At 40.2% G+C, this 21,560-nt stretch overlaps 1 pseudogene; it reads right to left on the bottom strand.

The window, feature by feature from the left end:
* Positions 1 to 411: 411 nt before the first annotated feature.
* Positions 412 to 21,560, bottom strand: part of LOC127674628 (60S ribosomal protein L35-like) — a 148,542-nt pseudogene continuing 127,393 nt past the window's right edge.

The following is a 21,560-nucleotide window of genomic DNA, read 5'->3' as shown; positions in this document are numbered from 1 at the left end:
GACATGCGGGGCATACTTAATTCCATTACTGGGAGGCTAAAACAGAAGAAGATCTTGAGTTCCAAGCCAGGCAAGCTAATCTACAGAGGAACACTGTTTAAGAGAACAGAAAGGATTAACTGGAGAAGGGAAAGGAGAGAAAAGAAAAAGGCAGATGTGACACATGCTGGAGCATGGACAAAGTACCTTATTTACTAGTATGAAAATGTCCTTATGAAACTCAGTACTATCCAAATGAGTATGTGGCAATCAAAACACAACAGTGTAAGTAACTGTGAAGTAAAGAGCGGCCCTTGTTAATTTTCTTCTGGGTCATTAAAAGGGAAGACTTTAAAACATAAAATGCTAGAACATAAAAGGGGATTTTTTTTTTTTTGCCACTGAGTCTTGCACTTTATTGTCGCTGTCATCTCAGACCTTGACTGCATCCTTGCGCAGTGGGTACAGCTGCTCCTTCTGCTGCTGCCTCTTGGTCTTCAGCTTCTCTTCATGCTTGGTGAGCAGGCGGCGCATGGCTCAAATCTTCTTGGGTCACAGGTTCAGGGCCTTGTACTTCTTGCCCTTGTAGAATTTTCTGAGGTTTTCCCTTTAGGTCTGGTTAATGACAGTGAAGACTCCGGCCATGGATTTGCTTATAGCTTGTATTTTGGAGACCTAGGACACAGCGCCGCCTGTCACTTTGGCGGATGTGAAGCTGGGACACTTCCACCTTCAGATCATCCAGTTGTTTCAACAGCTCCTCCTTCTTGCTGCACAGGTCCTGAGACTTAATCTTGGGCTTTTCTGTATTGTTCAAGGCTGAGGCTGACTGGTTGGAGAGAAAGAGGAAAGGACGGAGCTGACTTCCTCAAGCAGTTTTAACTACTCCAGAGAGAGGCCAAAGCACTCACATTGGAACAGTTTCTTGAGAAGCACATTGCTTATTGTTTGTACATACTCCTTTTTGTCTTTTTTCTCTTTGAATGTGCTGATACAAGCTGACTGCTATTTATAGAAGATGTAGGTCTTTAGTGGGCCATCCTGGAAGTGTACTATGGAATATATACAAAGGAGGAAAAGAGAGTCAGGCCTCAAGACATTATCATCACTCTTAATGCTTTATAGAGAATCTGAATGGAGTTTGCACAGTTGAGGACACTGGCTTAAGGGACAGCATAATACACTTTGGTGGCCTTGATGAACTTGCAAAGGGAATTCCACCGAGGCACAGGACAGAACCACCTCTGCTCTGTTTTTGAATAATATCTTTCAACTTCACAAGACAACAATTCTAAATTTCTTTGGTAATTCAGAAATTCACAGCAAACCCCAAAACAAAACAAAACAAAAATTACAAACCAGAAATTAGCTCTTGCCTAAGACGTGAAGGAGTTACTCCCATTCATTATCATGTGTTTCAGGCTCTTTTTTATTCAAGGAAAATATTATTCCACTTTGATTGATAGATTGTGTATTTCCACTTAGAATGTGTGGCAGTCAGCCTATTATTCATATGCCATCTAATTGGTGGCAGGAACTGTGTGGATTGAGACATGTTATTAATATGTCACAGGAATGATAGAAGTATTAATCTTTGTAGTAGTATCTATACCAGGACATAGTGTATAAGAGACTGTAGGCTGGGAGGAGTCAGTGTGCTCTGGTGAGTCCAGCAGGCCCCTGCGGGAGCATTCAGGTGTCTGCTTCAGGATCTGAACAGGCTGGGCCACAGCACTTGGTCTCCAGGAAGTGCAAGAGACCTGGTATGCACCCGGAAGCAGACTGGGAGCACACAGCTTGCTACAGCAGCAAGGAGCTTAGGTTCCAATCCTGAGGCCTCTGGCACGAGCCTTCAGATCACCGCTTCGGGATCCAGAAAAGCCTGGGCTGCAACACCACATCTCCAGGTCCTGCAAGAGGTAAGAGGGGTATCTGGGAGGCCGGCTGGGAGGAGTCAGTGTGCTCTGCTGAGTCCAGCAGGCCCCTGCAGGAGCCTTCATGTGTCTGCTTCAGGATCTGAACAGCTTGGGACACAGCACCCTGTCTCCAGGCAGTGCACAGAGGTGAGCTGTGCACCAGAGGCCACCTGGGAAGAGGCAGCTTGCACTGGTGAGTCCAGCATTTACAAGACCAACTAACACCAGTGAGAATTAGATAGCAAAAGGCAAATGCAGGAACGTCACTAACAGAAATCAAGGCAATATGGCAGGATCTGAACCCAATTCTCCTTTATCAGCATGTCCTAGATACCCCATCACACCAGTAAAACAAGATTTGGATTTAAACTCACTGGTCATGATTCTGGTACAGGACATACTTAAAGAAATTTAGGAGAAAATGGATCAAAAGTTACAAGTCCTTACAAGGGAAACACAAAAATCATTGAAAGAAATTCAGGAGAATACAAAAGCCAATAAGGAGGAAATGCAAAAATCACTTAAAGAAATACAGGAGAACTTTGGTCAACAGGATGAGGTCATGAAAGAGGAAACACAAAAAGCTCTTAAAGAATTACAGGAAAGCACAAACAAGCAAGTGAAGGAGCTAAGCAAAACCATCCAGGATCTAAAATCAGAAGTAGAAACAACTAAGAAAACTCAAAGGGAGACAACTTTGGAGATAGAAAACCTTGGGAAGAAATCAGAAGACATAGATGCAAATATCAACAACAGAGTACAAGAGATAGAAGAAAGAATCTCAGATGCTGAAGATACCATAGAAACCATGGACCAGTTAAAGAAAATGCAAAATGCAAAAAGTTTGTAACCCAAAATAATCAGGAAATCAGGGATACAAAGAGAAGACCAAACCTAAGGATTATAGGCATAGATGAGAGTGAAGATTTACAACTTAAAGGGCCAGCAAATATCTTCAATAAAATTATGGAAGAAAACTTCCCTAACCTAAAGAGAGAGATGCCCATGAATATACAAGAAGCCTACAGAACTCCAAACAGACTGGACCAGAACAGAACTACCTCCCGTCACATAATAATCAAAACACCAAATGTACTAAAGAAAGAAAGAATATTAAAGGCAGTAAGAGAAAAAGGCCAAGTAACATATAAAGGAAGACCTATCAGAATCACAGCAGACTTTTCACCTGAGACTATGAAAGCTAGAAGATCCTGGGCAGATCTCATGCAGACTCTAAGAGAACACAAATGCCAGCCAAAACAACTATACCCAACAAAACTCTCAATCACCATAGATGGAGAAACTAAGATATTCCATGACAAAACCAAGTTTACCCAATATCTATCCACAAACCCAGCCCTACAAAGGATAATAGGAGGAAAACACGAATACAAGGAGGGAAACTTCACCCTGGAAAAAGCAAGATTGTAACCTTCTCTCATCAAACCCAAAAGAAGTTAACCAATCAAATTTAAAAAATAACATCACAAATGACAGGAAGTAACAATCACTATTCCTTAATATCTCTTAACATCAATGGACTCAATGCCCCAATAAAAAGACATAGACTAACTGAATGGATACGTAAACAGGACCCTACATTTTTGCTGCATACAGGAAACACACCTCAGGGTCAAAGACAAACACTACCTTAGAGTAAAAGGCGGGAAGACAATTTTACAAGCAAATGGTCTCAGGAAACAAGCTGGAGTAGCCATTCTAATATCAGATAAAATTGACTTTCAACCCAAAGTCATCAAAAGAGACTCTGAGGGACACTTGTTGCTGGTCAAAGGAAAAATACAACAAGAAGAACTCTCAATCCTGAACATCTATGCTCCAAATGCAAGGGCACCCTCATTCATAAAAGAAACTTTTTTAAAGCTCAAAGCACACATTGCAACTGGCACAATAATTCTGGGTGACTTCAACACTGCACTTTCCTCAATGGACCGATCAGGAAAACAGAAACTCAACAGGGACACAATAAAACTAACTGAAGCTTTGGACGAATTAGATTTAGCAGATATATATAGAACATTCTATCCTAAAGCAAAAGAATATACCTTTTTCTCAGCACCTCATGGTACCTTCTCCAAAATCGACCTTATAATTGTTCACAAGACAGACCTCAACATATATAAGAAGATTGAACTAATCCCATGCCTCCTATCAGATCACTATGGAGTAAAAGTGGTCTTCAATAGCAACAAAAACAACAGAAAACCCGCATACACGTGGAAACTGAACAATATTCTACTCAATGATACCTTGGTCAAGGAAGAAATAAAGAAAGAAATTAAAGACTTTTTAGAACTTAATGAAAATGAAGACACAACATACCCAAATCTATGGGACACAATGAAAGCAGTGCTAAGAGGAAAACTCATAGCCCTGAGTGCCTCCAAAAAGAAAATGGAGAGAGCATACACTAGCAGCTTAAGGACACACCTGAAAGCCCTGGAACAAAAAGAAGCTATTTCACCCAGGAGGAGTAGAAGACAGGAAATCATCAAACTCAGGGATGGATGAAATCAATCAAGTGGAAACAAAGAGAACCATACAATTAATCAACGAGTCCAGGAGCTGTTTCTTTGAGAAAATCAACAAGATAGATAAACCCTTAGCCAGACTGACCAAAGGGCACAGAGAAAGTATCCAAATTAACAAAATTAGAAATGAAAAGGGAGATATTGCAACAGAAACTGAGGAAATCCAAAAAATCATCAGATCCTACTACAAAAGCCTATACTCAACACAACCGGAGAATCTGGAGGAAATGGACAATTTCCTAGACAGATACCAAATACCAAAATTAAATCAGGACCAAATAGATCATCTAAACAGTCCCATAACCCCTAAAGAAATAAAAAGGATCATAGAAAGTCTCCCAACCAAAAAAAAAGCACGGGACCAGATGGCTTCAGTGCAGAATCCTATCAGACCTTCATAGAAGACCTAACACCAATACTCTTCAAACTATTCCACAAAATAGAAACAGAAGGAACTCTACCCAACTTGTTCTATGAAGCCGCAATTACGCTGATACCAAAACCACACAAAGATCCAACAAAGAAAGAGAACTTCGGGCCAATTTATCTTATGAATATTGATGCAAAAATAATAAAATTCTTGCAAACCGAATCCAAGAACACATCAAAACAGTCATCCAACATGATCAAGTAGGCTTCATCCCAGGAATGCAGGGATGGTTCAGTATAAGGAAATCCATCAATGCTATCCACTACATAAACACACTCAAAGAAAAAACCATATGATCATCTCATTAGATGCAGAAAAAGCATTTGACAAAATTCAGCATCCTTTCATGCTAAAAGTCTTGGAAAGAACAGGAATTCAAGGCCCATACCTAAACATCGTTAAAGCAATATACAGCAAACAGGTAGCCAACATCAAACTAAACGGAAAGAAACTTGAAGCAATTCTACTAAAATCAGGGACTAGACAAGGCTGTCCTCTCTCTCCATATCTTTTCAATATAGTACTTGAAGTTCTAGCTAGAGCAATTAGACAACATAAGGAGGTCAAGGGGATACAGATTGGAAAGAAGTCAAATTATCACTATTTGCAGATGACATGATAGTCTACTTCAGTGACCCAAAAACCTCCACCAGAGAACTCCTACAGCTGATAAACAACTTCAGCAAAGTGGCTGGTTATAAAATCAACTCAAGCAAATCAGTTGCTTTCCCATACTCAAAGGATAAGCAGGCTGAGAAAGCAGATAGGGAAATGACACCCTTCACAATAGCCGCAAGCAATATAAATTATCTTGGTGTGACTCTAACAAAACAAGTGAAAGATCTATATGACAAGAACTTCAGGTCTCTTAAGAAGGAAATCGAAGAAGACCTCAGAAAATGGAAAAATCTGCCATGCTCGTGGATTGGCAGGATTAATATAGTTAAAATGGCCATCTTGCCAATACCAATCTACAGATTTAATGCAATCCCCCTCAAAATCCCAACTCAGTTCTTCACAGAGTTAGAAAAAGCAATTCTTCAAATTCATCTGGAATAACAAAAAATCCAGGATAGCTAAAACTATTCTCAACAACAAAAGAAATTCTGGGGGAATCAGTATCCCTGACTTCATGCAATACTACAGAGCAATAGTGTTAAAACCTGCATGGTATTGGCACAGTGACAGACACGTGGACCAATGGAATAGAATTGAAGATCCAGAAATAAACCCACACACCTATGGTCACTTGCTCTTCGACAAAGGAGCCAAAAATATCCAGTGGAAAAAAGATAACCTTTTCAACAAATGGTGCTGGATCAATTGGAGGTCAGCATGCAGAAGAATGCGAATTGATCCATTCTGATCTCCTCATACTAAGCTCAACTTCAAGTGGATCAAGGACCTCCATGTAAAACCAGACACACTGAAACTAATAGAAAAGAAACTGGGGAAGACCCTAGAGGACATGGGCACGGGGGGCGGGGGGAGTTCCTGAACAGATCACCAATAGCTTATGCTCTAAGATCAAGAATTGACAAATGGGACCTCATAAAGTTACAAAGTTTCTGTAAGGCAAAGGACACTGTTAAAAGGACAACACGGCAACCATCAAATTAGGAAAGGATATTCACCAACCCTACATCTGATAGAGGGCTAATATCCAATATATACAAAGAACTCAAGAAGTTAGACCCCAGGGAACCAAATAACCCTATTAAAAATGGGGTACAGATCTAAACAAAGAATTTTCACCTGAAGAAATTCAGATGGCTGAAAGGCACCTTAAGAAGTGCTCAACATCATTAGTCATTAGGGAAATGCAAATCAAAACAACCCTGAGATTTCACCTTACACCAGTTAGAATGGCTAAGGTCAAAATCTCAGGAGACAGCAGGTGTTGGCGAGGATGTGGAGAAAGAGGAACACTCCTCCACTGCTGGTGGGGCTGTAAGATGGTACAACCACTTTGGAAATCAGTCTGGTGGTTCCTCAGAAAACTGGACATGACACTTCCAGAGCACCCTGCTATACCTCTCCTGGGCATATACCCAAAGGATGGCCCGGCATGCAATAAAGATACATGCTCCATTATGTCCATAACAGCCTTATTTATAATAGCCAGAAGCTGGAAAGAACCTAGATGCCCCTCAAAGGAGGAAAGGATACAGAAAATGTGGTATATTTACACAACGGAATACTACTCAGCAATTAGAAACAATGAATTCACAAAATTTTTAGGCAAATGGTTTGATCTGGAAAATATGATCCCAAGTGAGGTAACCCAGTCACAAAAGAATACACATGGAATGAAATCTCTGATAAGTGGATATTAATTAGCCCAGAAGCCCTGAATACCCAAGGCACAAATCGCATAACAAATGACTCCCATGAAGAAGTATGGAGAAGGTCCTGATCCTGGAAAGGATTGATCTAGCATTGGAGGGGAATATAAGGACAGAGGAAAAAAAGGAGGGAGGTGATTGGAGAATGGATGGAGAGAAGAAGGTTTATGGGACATATGGTGAGGGGGGATCCGGGAAAGGGGAAATCATTTGGAAATTAAATAAAGAATATAGAAAATAAAAATATTAAAAAAAGAGACTGTATACACACACACACACACACACACACACACAAACACACACACACTTCTATAAGGCTTTATAAAGTTTTTTACTGTTGTATCCCACCACTGACACATAAATACCCACAACATTAAAGTTTGGCCTTACTATATAAACTCGTTAGAGTGACTGTTCTCAAATCTGGAATTTGCTTGTACCAGGATTAAAGAACTTTGAGTCTTCTTAATTCCTTCCTCTAGTATAGATGGATATTTATTCCCAGAAAGTATTTCTCTGTACCCTGTGCCCCACTATCCTGGCTAGCCCTTACTAAGCTACACATAGTCAACCTTTCTTCTTGCTAGTGACTTCTTCACAGTCTGGCTGTTCCTGTACTTCTTCCAATACAGAATGACTACATAATCATAATCAGAAAAACTTGAAAATCCAAAAAAACTTAGAGAACCCCATTTGTGGTTTTGTGACCTATCTAAACTATTTTTTGTAGCTGATCACCTGCAAATTTCTGAGTGAGCCATTACAAATTATACAAGGAAGAGATAGGCTCAATGTGGCAAACATTATGAATGTAACTAAGAAAGAAAAAGCAAATGTAGTGCAGTCACCAAGATGGTGTCCTAGCTTTAGTAAATGGCCATCTACTCGTAGATAAGAAATTCTAAATGCACCCATCAATGCAGAAACCATGACAGAGTAGATGGTGGTATAAAATACTAAGACCCATTATGTAAAGGCATGAAACTGTTAAGCCAAAATAGAGGATAATTAATAAGAAAAAGCCTCATGCGCAGTGGAGCCTAAAACATTGCATATAATAATGGAGAGATGTCTACAATTATAAGCTACCATATTCTTGCCTCTATACCAAGAGGCCATGGAAGAATTCTGAAGAGTAGAGTTGTCTGGAAAGACTTTGTACAGAGACAGTAGGATCTGACTCAGTGTCTAATGAATCTTACAGTGGAACCTCATAATGAGCTGGGTTGGCAATCAGCTGTGATTAGACATGTTGGGGTTTAGAACTGGGGCAGAGAGGAAGCCCGGGTAAGCTTGAACAACCTCCCCTTTAACTGTAGTCCTTCTGGGTTTCTCTTTCCCAGACTGGATTTCTGCACCTCTTACCTACCACTGCAGGTGTCATCTCCTTGATCTTTGGATTTTAACCAGGCTGCAGCTGGAAGCCAGCCTTTGGCTGTGGGAACAATATTGGCTAAATTTCAACTTGCTTTCAGACCTTCACAGGGGGAAATCTTTGCTTTGCTCTTGCTCATTCTAATCAAGACCATGTGCTCTGGGCCCCATGGAAACAGTTGGTAGAATACTTTCTTTAATAGTTTATCTTGAGCATTCAATAACAAACACAAACTTGCGTCTCTCTGGAAGAAGTGCTGGCTGCCTGGACTCAAAAGCTAAAGCTCCCAGGTCTCCAAGGGGATTGTTTATACTCAAGAGAGAAGCTGCTGGGTCTCTGGAAATGGTGCAAGACTCTGCTATTTCTCTTATTCTCTTTTTCCCCCCAGAGAGACCCAAGAGTTTCTATCAGGAGCAAAAGGAAACTAGTGTGGGAACTGTGGCCCACTTCAGATAGCCTTTGAGCTGGGCATTTCTATAACTGACAGCCTGGAGAAAAAAGACAGTAAGATAGCAAATTCAGGGTCTGGGCTAGGCCAGAAAGCTCATTCACTCCTTGTGTGATCTGGGAAAGGGCTACCTCTTCCTCTGGTTGTCTGTCACAGCTACTTGAAAACCAGATTTTAGAAAAGAGAGGATGGCCTCTTTTCTAAAGGTTTTGTCTGCTCTGAAATACCATAGTCTGAAATCTGGCTCTTCAAAAATATGTTAGTATTTTAGGCAAACCGCTGATTCTGGGGATATCTATACAGAAATGGTTGATATCACCTGTTTTTGGTGGTTAGAAATAGACTAACTTTGCCTGAAGGTATCTCTTTATTGATACATCAAAGGTCTCTGAGATCCTTTTTATTGTGGGTTGGAGGTAATTGTATCTCCAATGCCCCTTTTCTAGAAATACAGATCATATTTTGACTATCTAATGTGAGGGCACTGGTGACACACTCTTCTTAACATGAAAATACAGAAGTAGGGACAGGGTGACAACAGAGACTGAGAGTTTTGTGCCATTTTTGCTCAGGGACAGCACCAACTCTGCTATGGTCTTGATGTTTGGTTTCCAGAATGAACAAAGAGCAGAGTTCTTATCTCTAACTTACAGTGTGAAAAATCACTTTTCACAGTTTTTTGAGCCATGCTCTGTTGGACACATTTTCAAAGATGCTCGAAACCACAAGACATTTCTGCTGACAATAAGAAATGCTGAAAAGCACCTTAAGAAATGTTCAACATCCTTAGTCATCAGGGAAATGCAAATCAAAACAACCCTGAGATTTCACCTCACACCAGTCAGAATGGGTAAGATTAAAAACTCAGGAGACAGCAGGTACTGGCGAGGATGCGGAGAAAGAGGAACACTCCTCCACTGCTGGTGGGATTGTAAGATGGTACAACAACTCTGGAAATCAGTCTGGCGGTTCCTCAGAAAACTGGGCATGGCACTTCCGGAGAACTCTGCTATACCTCTCCTGGGCATATACCCAGAGGATTCCCCAGCATGCAATAAAGACACATGCTCCACTATGTTCATAGCAGCCCTATTTATAATAGCCAGAAGCTGGAAAGAACCCAGATGTCCCTCAATGGAGGAATGGATACAGAAATTATGGTATATATACACAATGGAGTACTATTCAGCAATTAAAAACAATGAATTCATGAAATTTTTAGGCAAATGGTTGGAAATGGAAAATATCATCCTAAGTGAGGTAACCCAATCACAAAAGAACACACAGGGAATGCAATCACTAATAAGTGGATATTAATTAGCCCAGAAGCTATGAATACCCAAGACACAATTAGCATCACAAATGATTCCCATGAAGAAGGAAGAGAGGGTCCTGATCCTGGAAAGGCTTGATCCAGCATTGTAGGGGAGTACCAGGACAGAGAAAAGGGAGGGGGTGATTGGATAATGGGTGGAGAGAAGAGGGCTTATGGGACATATGGGGAAGGGGGAACCAGGAAAGGGGAGAGCATTTGGAATGTAAACAAAGAATAAAGAAAAAAAAGAAGTGCAGTACTGGCCACAGAGAGCTGAAAGCCTCAGGTCATTGCCTTGCCTAGCCATCACCAGAGAAGCTTCTTCTAGTAGTAGATGTGAACTAACTCAGAGACTCACAACTGGACAATATGCAGAACATGTGAAATTACGGAGCCCTCAGATCCTAAGCGGGGATATCTCCATCAAGTCCTTTCCTCAAGAGTGGGGGAACTGTGTGGAAGCAGAGTTAAGAGATGCAGAGAATGAAGGTCTCCTGGGAAACAGTGCCGTCCAGACGCAACGAGACTGATACGTGTATGAACTCACAAAGCCTGTGGTAGCACGTACAGGGCCTGTGCAGGTTCAAGCTGAGTGAGGTTCCAGAACTGAGAAGGCAAAGTGGACATGGACTCCAACCCCTAACCAAGAAGCTGTTTACAATTGACACCCGTATGCGAAGAAAAATTTTTCTTCAATGTAGGCCCCATGCTCAGCAGGAGATGACCAACACAAAACAAACTCAATGGTATTTTTGCAGACTTGTTTCAGATTGCTTTGCTGGGGTGCAGTTTTTGGCTGATTGGTCCTTTACTTGTATATTTTGTTTTCTGTTTTTATGTGTGCATCTTAGTGTTTTCTGTTTGTTTATTTTTTTTGAAGAGAGAATAAAGGGCATGGAGTTTGGTGGTTAGAGATCTGGGAGGAGTTGCGGGAGGGGCATAAGCATAATCAGAACGTCTTGAATGAATTCTTTTCAATAAAAAGATGTGCTAAAATTATGACATCTATGAGGGATAAGGTAGGACCACTGCAGTTTAAAAAAAATCGGTAGATTTTTGCTTTTCTGTTTCCTTTATTTAATTAGGTCCTGTTATGTGAAATTTCTCATTCTGTGCTCTACAGGAAACATTGTATAGTCCTACTTCTCTTGCCTAGTCTTGGAACTTTAGGCAATAGTGTCTTTTCAACAGTTGTTAACACAGAATTAATAACTACATATGTAAATCAGTCTTATTGGCTTATAGTCATACATAGAATAGGAGAGCAGGAGGAAGGAGGTGGGTAGAATAAAATAGGATGGAGATTAGAATGGAGGAGAGCTTTCTTTCTCTTAAAAAAACTGAACTTGATCATCCTACCTTTTTCTTTAGACATAGTTTTGAAGGACTTTGGCAATTTGCTAAAATCAAATCTACCCTCAAAGGTCAAAGATTTATCACCACTAAAGATATTAAAAAGAATGTACCATACATAGGCTCTGAAGTCACTTACTAAAGAAGAGAAGTTCCAAAAATGTTTTGAGCATTGGCAACATCATTGCAATGAGTGCACAGGGATTTAGTCTCCCACGGTGCTAGTCTGAAGGGGACACCAGTCCTTTGGATGTGCATGTTGTACTCTGATTGTGCAAAAAGCAGCAGTCACGTTACATTATGGGCACATTTCAAATAATTGCCTGTTTCCTCTCCATTCATTCACCTTGGGAATTGGCAACATCTGATTGCCAAGTTTTGCAGGGAGCAGCTGAAAGCCATGTGTGCTTTTTACCCTAACTTGTTCTGTACCTATGGCCGATAGTTTTCCTTCAGTGTGCATGTAATAAGAGTATCATAGGAACCAGGCACTTGTATAATGATTCTTGCTCTTTAAAGCAGCTTCACAGATGGAGAGAGTTCAAGACACATTGTCTACACTGAACTCTCCTTGAGGGAAGGAATTCGGTTTTATCTATCTTTGCATACTTCAACTCTAGACCAATACCTGGCCAATAATATTCCGTAAATGTTTGTGGACTGGAACAGGCATCCTTCCATTTGAAACATCCAATAAAGGAATTAGACGTGGCATTTTCAAGGTAATTTTCCTATTTTACAAAGACTTGGGGCACTGTAAGTATAAAATGTTTACACAAAGGCAGGTCACAGTCATGTCTCAGGCCATGGCTTTGAAGACAGCTTTAGATTCCAATATTGAACTTATCATTGACTAGATTTACTTTGACTCAAAGGATGACACCAGTAGATGTGCTAGCATAAAAGGGGGAAATCTCAACCCAGGACAAAGAACTGCAGGCAACTAAGGAATGTTCAGAGCAGGAGAAACAGTCTTCCCACAGGTGATCTCCTCAACTGACTCTCTTATACCAAGTAGTCAGCCCTGAAGTCATATTCAAACACGTAGCTTCTTGCGGACTGAGAAGACTAGATTTATATATTTAGAAACATAACAAGAAAAGTAATAGCGGCTATAAATCTAAAACAGAGCAAAAGAGAGTGCACAGAAAGGGTTGGATGGGAGAAAGGGAAGGAGGAAGATGATGCAATTATATTTAATATTTATGAAGGAAACATAGGTTCTTCTCAACCAAGGAAAAGTATTCTCCTCAATTGAGGATAATAGTAGTCTGCACATCCCTGGGTTGGATAATAATGAAAAGTGATTGTTCAGGCACCATGTGTACAGGAGAAATAGTAGGCAGGTCCCAATCAATTTGTCTACTATGGTTTGGAAAAGTGTTCCAGGACTGTCAAGTTCTCTGCAAAAGACATGACAGAATAGAGTATCCTAGTGATTTAGAGTCCACAGACTTGGACCTGTGGATCTTCTGAATGAATTTTCTGAAATGAATTTGAGACTACTATGCAGCCAACTTGGCACAAGTTAGAGTCATCAGAGATTATGGAGCCTCAAACTGAAAAAATACCTACACAAAATCAGGCTTTAGGCAAGCCTATAGGATATTTTCTTAATTAGTGATTGATGTGGAAGGGCCAAGTCATTGTGGGTGGTGCCATCCCTGGGCCAGTGGTCCTAGGTTCTATAAGAAAGCAGGCAGAAAGCCACATTGAGAAAGTCAGTAAGCAGCATTTCTCCATGGCCCCTGCATCAACTCCTGCCTCCAGGTTCTTTCCCTGTTTGAACAGTGATGTGTGATTATATACTGAATAAATCCTTTCCTCTCTAAGTTGCTTTGGTCATGGTGATTCACCCCAACAATAGTAACCCTAACTAAGACAACGATATAATCCAAACCTTGAATCTAATAAGAATACTGTCCCCAGGATTGAAAGAAATCCTTTTATGGCCGGGCGGTGGTGGCACACCCCTGTAATCCCAGCACTCTGGGAGGCAGAGGCAGGTGGATTTCTGAGTTCGAGGCCAGCCTGGTCTACAGAGGAAGTTCCAGGACAGCCAGGGCTACACAGAGAAACCCTGTCTTGAAAAACCAAATCCCCCCCCCCAAAAAAACGAAATCCTTTTGTGACTCATTCCAACCATGGAAACAAGACACTCTTTCAGCCTTTAGTTTCTCTGAGTATGGAAACAGTTTTTATGTACATTTATGCATGCACATACACATGCCCAAATATGTGCTTATATTAATATACATATTCATGTTTATATATGCACAGCTTTTATCTTTATACATATATATGTACATACACTGGCTTCTATTTCATCTACTTCACAAACACACACACACACACACACATATATATGTGTGTGTGTGTGTGTGTGTGTATGAGTGTGTGTATGTGAAGTAAATGAAATAGAAGCCAATGTGTGGCCACTGGCCACTGGTTATAAGATGAAATTTGAGGCAGCACCTCCTTGCATTCCAACTTCTAATCCCATGGAACAGAGCTAAACAGAGGCCCATGTTGCCTGTTTCCTGATTTCAGGAACATAAATCGAATCAACTGAAATGCCTCCTGTTTATACTAGCTACCCAAGGCTCCTCAAAGAGGCTACACAGGAAATCATTAAAATTCCTTATGTTCTCTTTAGGCAAAGGCATAACCAGCAAAACATCTCCATTTTCCTTCTAGTCAAAGGAGACCTAGATATCTATCTAAAAGGCACTTTCTCCTCACTTGAAGAATTAAAAATTGTCCAATTTAGGATCGTTAAGTCACAGTTTCAGTGAAATATCCATGGATCCTCAGCAGACCAGGAAGTGGTACCTTCTCTGTCATTGTTCCTGAGAAATCCCACATTTTCCCTTAGCATCATTGATTGTTCTTTTGCTTTTCCCTCCTGTAGTCACACCTGAAAAAACAGGGCTCCTGCTCAGAGTGAGAAATACAGCCCCAGAGAGCCACAAACCCTTCAATCTTCATTGACTGAAAGAGCAAAGGACCGGACCTCGATTTCCATTTGACCCTTTGAAACTCAAAGCCTGAAACATCCTGTTCTTTTGCCACATCTGCTTCTTTACCATTCACTGGAGCTCCTCAGAGGAACAGAAGGACGAATTCAAAAATACACATCTTAAACTTTGCATGTGGCTTGTCATCAACCTAGAAAGAGAGCTTAAGCTATAGCTTAGCATTCTTCTCATTCCATCATTCCTAATTGACAACACATGATCCTTACTCCCTTCCCTAGTCTCTTCTTAGGAGTTCCCCTCTTTTCACAGTGTAAAATTTCAATAATACTCAAAATGGAGAGGGGCACAAGCCCATGTATCCATAGGTCTTGCTTTTTTCTTCAGGGATGCCACATACCATTTCTTTCTATATGTAAGCTTGCTTCATGCTCAGATAATAACTAAATTAATTCTAAAGCAACAAATGTAACAGCACATGTAGTTCCATACCTTCTTGGGTCTGACACATGTTCCCTGGCCGAAACCCTCACACTGAGTACAAAATGCAAGTAAGCAAGCCAGCTCTGAAACAGCTCTTCCTGTACCAAAGGAATTCAATCTCATCAGCCTAAACATACCTTTCAAGTGTCCAGAGCCACACCCTTGTTCTTTACTCCTTTCTTTTTCTAACTGTATGATTTTAACAGAAAATTTCCCAGCATGCTCTTATAGAATAAAAGAGTCTATCTTAATAAATAGAATGGACCTCAATGGTCCAGTTCAAAGGCAAGCAATTTGGGGATTTAAGAAACTTCCTAAGATCCACAGAGTACATGGCCCAGATGACAACTAAAAAGCATCTAGGGGAGAGCCACACTTTTTCAAGTGCCATCTTATTCCCCCAAACCTCATCTTAGGAAGCAATTTCTGTGATTCACTGGAGACCTCCCAAAAAACTGATGTCTGTTGAATCCTGAGCTATTCTTAGGCCATATTAAGGTCTGTTCTTAATGGATACACAAATAAAAAGCATGGGCAGATATATAACCTGAAGGGTCCTTGACTTAAAGACCACCCTTGGAGTCCATGGGAAACCCCCTGCTACTAAACATGCATAGCAACAACAACAACAAAAGACTTGTGTATCACATAAAGAAGTCCCATGGGAAATATCCTGCTTTTGTCTGAGTGGGCCAATTGCTTCAATTACATGGGTTAGAACAACTAGAGTTTGTATTTTCTGTTTTTGATATATTATGGTTGAATGTTGAAAGATGGCTTGGAGTGATCCACATCTGCGGAAATGCTAATGGCTTAAATGATATATACAAGCGGCCTCAACCTCTATGAGTTGGTCAGTGGTAGAAAAAGTAACAGCACAGAATGACACAAAGAAATGAACTTCATAGGAGTTTTTTTTCCCTCAGACTAGAATACCATGCTCCACCTTTCGTACTATGGTTCCAAACCCTTTCTTAAGTTCTAGCCACCATTTACCCTCCAATAAAACTGTCTTCTCCCTAATATAATGATGCATTCACAGTGGCCATGTGGACTATGTCTTATTTTTCAAATGAGCAAATGCAGTACTTAGCAATTAGTAGCATCTACAGATTAGTTAATATATGTTTGCTCTAGTATAACAATTCCAGCTTATTAGTGTGCCTTCATGTGGAAGTCACTACATTAAGGAAAAGAAACAGAAGCAAAAAGTTAGAGCTCCAAATTGTTGCAAGAACAGGGCCATGAGTAGGGGCTCTTGCATTCAAAGGTCCTCATTGCTAAAGCAGGATGGGCAATGGGTTGGTACCCTATATAAAGCATGGACAACAAGGAGGAACTAAAGGACAAGGGAGCTAATGTGCTATTCTCTCAACCCAGGCAATATCACTTACTTTGGGATGGGTTTTTATCATGCACTTTTGTCCCTGAACATTTCATTTGTCATGAGCTACAGGGAATTCTTTGTATCTTTAGCATCACCTAAAAGTCCATGTGCTAAGGGCTTAAAGGCTTGATCTCCATCTTGTTATCATTAGGAGATGCTAAGAAATTTAACAGGAGAACTTTATGTCACTGAGAATGTGCACCTGAAGGGATTGTGGAAATCTGGCTCCATGTATTACTACAGAGTACTTCTCTACTGTGGCTTGAATACTTGTGTCCCCTCTGCAATAAGAGGCATCAGATATGCTTCTGCTTTGCTTAAAGCAAAAAAGACGTGAACTCAAGTTTCTGACTCATTAGCCACAAAGATAAGCACATAATCTCAGGAATTATTATAGCAAGTGAGTTATACCCTATAAACAATAAAAAATACAAGTTTTCATTTTAATAATTGAAAATTAATACCACCATAATTGATACCACCAATAAACTATGAAGCAAGTTGACTGGGACATAAATTCCCAGTCAACTATCAATTTTCACATCTACTTCACTACATGTGGGTTGCTCTTAGATATCTGTTTACATATCTATCCCTTCTATTCTTCTAATAAAAAAATATACTCATACTTGTTAGTATATGTCCTTAATCCCAATATTTTAGGAGGTACAGTCAGGAAAGGCTTTCTGTGGCTTGAATACTTGTGTCCCCTCTGCAATAAGAGGCATCAGATATGCTTCTGCTTTGCTTAAAGCAAAAAAGACGTGAACTCAAGTTTCTGACTCATTAGCCACAAAGATAAGCACATAATCTTTGTATTTAAGGTTAGCCATATATAAGTTACATGATGAACTCTAAGTCAGCCAGGGCTACATAGTGAGACCATGTATCAGAAATTTTATATTATACAGCACAGGCTATAGTGGTTAATTTTATGTGTCAACCTGTCTGGGCTACTGGGTGCCAATATAGTTTGTTAAACATTTTTCTCAGTGTTGCTTTAACAGTTGTTGGGGATGATTACATTGATAGAAAGTGGAGAGATGATTCAGTGCTTAGCAGCATGTATTGATCTTACAGAGAACCTAGGTTTGGTTCCCAGCACTAATGTAAGCACAACTACCTGTAACAGCAGCTTTAGGAATTCCTACAATTAAACTGCATGCCCAGTTCAATACCAATAAGATTCTAGGTCTTCAGTGATTAGTCCATAAGAATTCTACCTTCACAAGTTGATCATTTCCTTATAAAATGGCAGTAATGCATTCAGTGATGCAAGTTTGCCTCCTTTGTCCCTTCTACCATGTCAAGATACAGTCTTCAATCTCTAGAAAGGATGCAACCACAAAGGTGCTATGTTAGAAACAGCCCTCATTGGGTATTGCCTCTGCTATGAACTTGATCTTGGATGTCTTAGCCTCAACAGCTATAAGACATAAACTTTGGTTCATTATAGATATCCTAGTCATGTAACAATATAAGCAGACACTTATGTAACAACACGTTACATTTTTCCTGCCCAGTGACTCAAGCTAAAAGGCTGCATCTTCTTTGTTATTTTCTATTTGGTCTTTTTGTTGTTGTTTAAACTTTTATCTTGTCTTAGGTGCTTTCAAAATAGAACTTCTTTCAAAATAGAACTTCTTTATATTGTCTTAGGTGCTTTCAAAATAGAACTTCCTTTTCTTCTAATATCAAAACTAATGTGAGAATTCCTACTCACAACACATTCTAGCAAATCACAAGATAAATTGCAACAGTAAAAGTGTAAAAAGTAAATGAGAATTTTTAACAGTCTGCCAATAGTAATAGAAAATGCACAATTTGAGTGTCAGGTTATACCCTTGTTAAAAAAATTAGCAATTTAATTTTTCCAATATTTCCTAAAGAAAAACCATGTAAGAACAAACTATTAAGATTTACTATATATAAACTTAGTGAAACTATAAATACAATGAATACATATTGTATTACTCATTTTCCAATCTTACCTATACATTTAAAAAGTGATAATGCATAGATTTAAGGTTTACAGAATGATGTGATTTTTTGTGAGAGCACGCGCATGCACACTCACACACACAAACACACTGAAATGCTTAGCATGATCAATTTACTTAACATGTGCAAAATCTTGCAAAATTCATCTTTTTCCATTTTTCCATTAATTTATTAGTTGTTCACTTTACAATCTTATCGCAGCCCACTTCACTCCTCTCCTCCCATATCTCCCACCTTCACATGCCTCTCCCCCATCCTCCCTCCTCTTATCTTCAGAGAATGGTAGGTCCCATATGTGTACCAATCCACCTTGGCACATCAAGTTGCAGCAGAACTAAGTGTATCTCTCCCACTGAGGCCAAATAAGGCAGCTGAGCTATGAGAAAGGGATCAGAAGGCAGAAAACAGTGCGAAACAGCTTCCTTCCAATTGTTAGGAGACCCACATGAAGAACAAGCTGCACAACCACTACACACTATGTATACACTCTATGTATACAGGTCCAGCCTATGCATGCTCTTTGGTTGATGATTCAGTGTCTGGGAGCCCCCATGGGCCCAGGTGAGTCGATTCTGTAGGTGTTCTTGTGATATCCTTGACTGCCCTGACTCCCTCAATTCTTTCCCCAACTATTCCAGGAGACACCCTGAACTCCACCTACCATTTGGCTGTGGATATCTGCATCTGTTTCTATCAGCTGTTGGATGAAGCCTCTCAGGAGACAGTTATTCTAGGCATGTATGCAAGCATAGCAGAGTATCATTAATAGTGTCAAGGGTTGACTCTTCCCCTTGGAGTGGGTCTCAAGTCTGGGCAATCCTTGGTTGGCTGTTCCCTCAATCTCTGCTCCATCTTTATTCCTGTACTTCTGGTAGGCAAGACAAGTTTTGGGTTGAAGGGTTTATGGGTGGGTTGTTGTCCTCCTCTCTCCACTGGAAGTCCCACCTTGCCACAGGATGTGGCCACTTCAAGCTCCATATCCCCCATTGCTAGTGTCTTAGCTAGGGTCACCCCGCCCTTCCCAGGGATGTCTCCCCAACAATTTTTGTTCTTTCTCCCATGACTCCCTCCCTACCTTTCTCAACACCTTACCCCCACCTCTAATCCCCTTTCCACCTCCTCTCCTACCCATCTATGTTCCCTTCCTTCATCTATGTCCAAAGTCTATTTTATTCCCCATTCTGAGTGAGATTCAAGCATCTTCTCTTGTGTCTTCCTTCTTGTATAGCTTCTTTTTGTCTGTGGAGTATAGCATGGTTACCCTGCATTGTATGGCTACTATCCACTTATAAGTGAGTACATACCAGGCATGTCTTTTTGGGTCTGGGTTACCTCACTCAGGATGACATTTTCTAGTTCCATCCATTTGCCTGTCAGTTTTGTGATGTCCTTCTTTTTAATAGCCGAGTAGTATTTTAAATGAACCACATTTTTTTATCCATTCTTCAGCTGAGGAACATCTAGATCATTTCCAGTTTCTGCCTATTATGAATAAAGCTGCTATGAACATAATGGAGCAAGTGATATTGCAGAGCATCTTTTGAGTATATGACCAGGAGTGGAATATCTGGGTCTTAACTTAGAACTCTTCCCAGTTTTCTGATAAACTGCCAGATGAGTATAAACATGAATATGTAGGAGAAAGTTTGACAACATGACCATTTAATGAAGCAGCAGTAGCTTCCCCTCCAGGGCCCAATTACAACCCTAGCCATGGACACTTGATCAGATTTACAGAATCAACATGAGTTCTCTCTTGTGAATGGGCTTTAAATCCAGTTAGAAAGGGGCTGGATAATTCCGTAAAAGTAGCATGACTATTGTACCAGTGACACATCTTGCCTGAGAGGTCATCACTGTAGGTTGCAGAGTAACAGCTGAGTAAGACTATGACTATCCCCTCAACAGTCAGCATAACCCCTGGCACTATAATGGCTAGTCAGTACGGAGGAATGGCTAGCTCAGTTCCAGCTTGACGTATCTACATCCTGTGACCAAAGTATATAGCTGTTTTCAGCAACTGGTTCTTCCCATAGAATCCTGGTAGGCAACAAGGTACAGCAGCAATAGTCCATATTTGGAGGTGGAGGAACCTCTGGAGCTTCACAAACCAACAACTTGTAGGGAAGTACTCCATACTTGGCACTGGGACTTGGATTTAATAACCAATAGCTTCTTGGTGGCACAATATCCTTCTATTGAGATGACCTCAACTCAGATTGTTTTTCTTTCAGATTATAATGCTAAACAAGCTTATGAAATCATAGGGTTCCATATGGCCTTTTCATTATTATTGGTTTTCATTACCCTGCTCCCCATTTTCCACATCTTCCTACCCCTTTCCCGATTAGACCTTTGTACACCTGGTGTGACTCTCCAGTATTGCTCTCTCTTACTTTCATGTCCAACGTGTCCTACTACCCACCTTTCCTCCTTCTAATAGACCTTTTCTATCCTTTTCACTTGTACTACCAATCATTATTAAGCACAGTATTCTAAATGATAATAACTAGGCTATAAAGAAGATCATGCAGGGCATGTATTCTGGACTTGGATCACTCAGTGTAGTATTTTCCAGATACATTCATGTTCCTACACATTTCACAATTTTTTTCTTTTTTTTTATTTTTATTTATTTATTTATTTATTTATTTATTTTGCTGCTGAAAATCCCATTGTGTGTAGCTACCATATTGTCTTCATCAATTGATGAGCACGTAACTTGGTTCTGTCTCCTTGTTACTGTGAATAAATCCATACTGAGCATGAATATCTAAGTATGTCTGTTGCAGGTTCTAAGCTCCTTTTGGGTATATGCCCAGGAGGGGCAAAGCTGGGTCGCACAGCAGTTTTATTTTTAGCTTTTGAGAAACCTCCACAATGATTTTCATGGTGGCTGTACCAGTTTACACTCCCACTGATACTGAAGAAATGTTCCCATTTTCTGACATCCTTGCCAGCATCTGTAGTCATTTTGTTATAATTGCCATTATAATGGAAG

This window comes from Apodemus sylvaticus, chromosome X (assembly GCF_947179515.1).
Source record: "Apodemus sylvaticus chromosome X, mApoSyl1.1, whole genome shotgun sequence".
NCBI classification, from domain to species: Eukaryota; Metazoa; Chordata; class Mammalia; order Rodentia; family Muridae; genus Apodemus; species Apodemus sylvaticus.
Note: the sequence above shows the minus strand (reverse complement) of the source record. Positions and strands in the feature narration are given on the sequence as shown.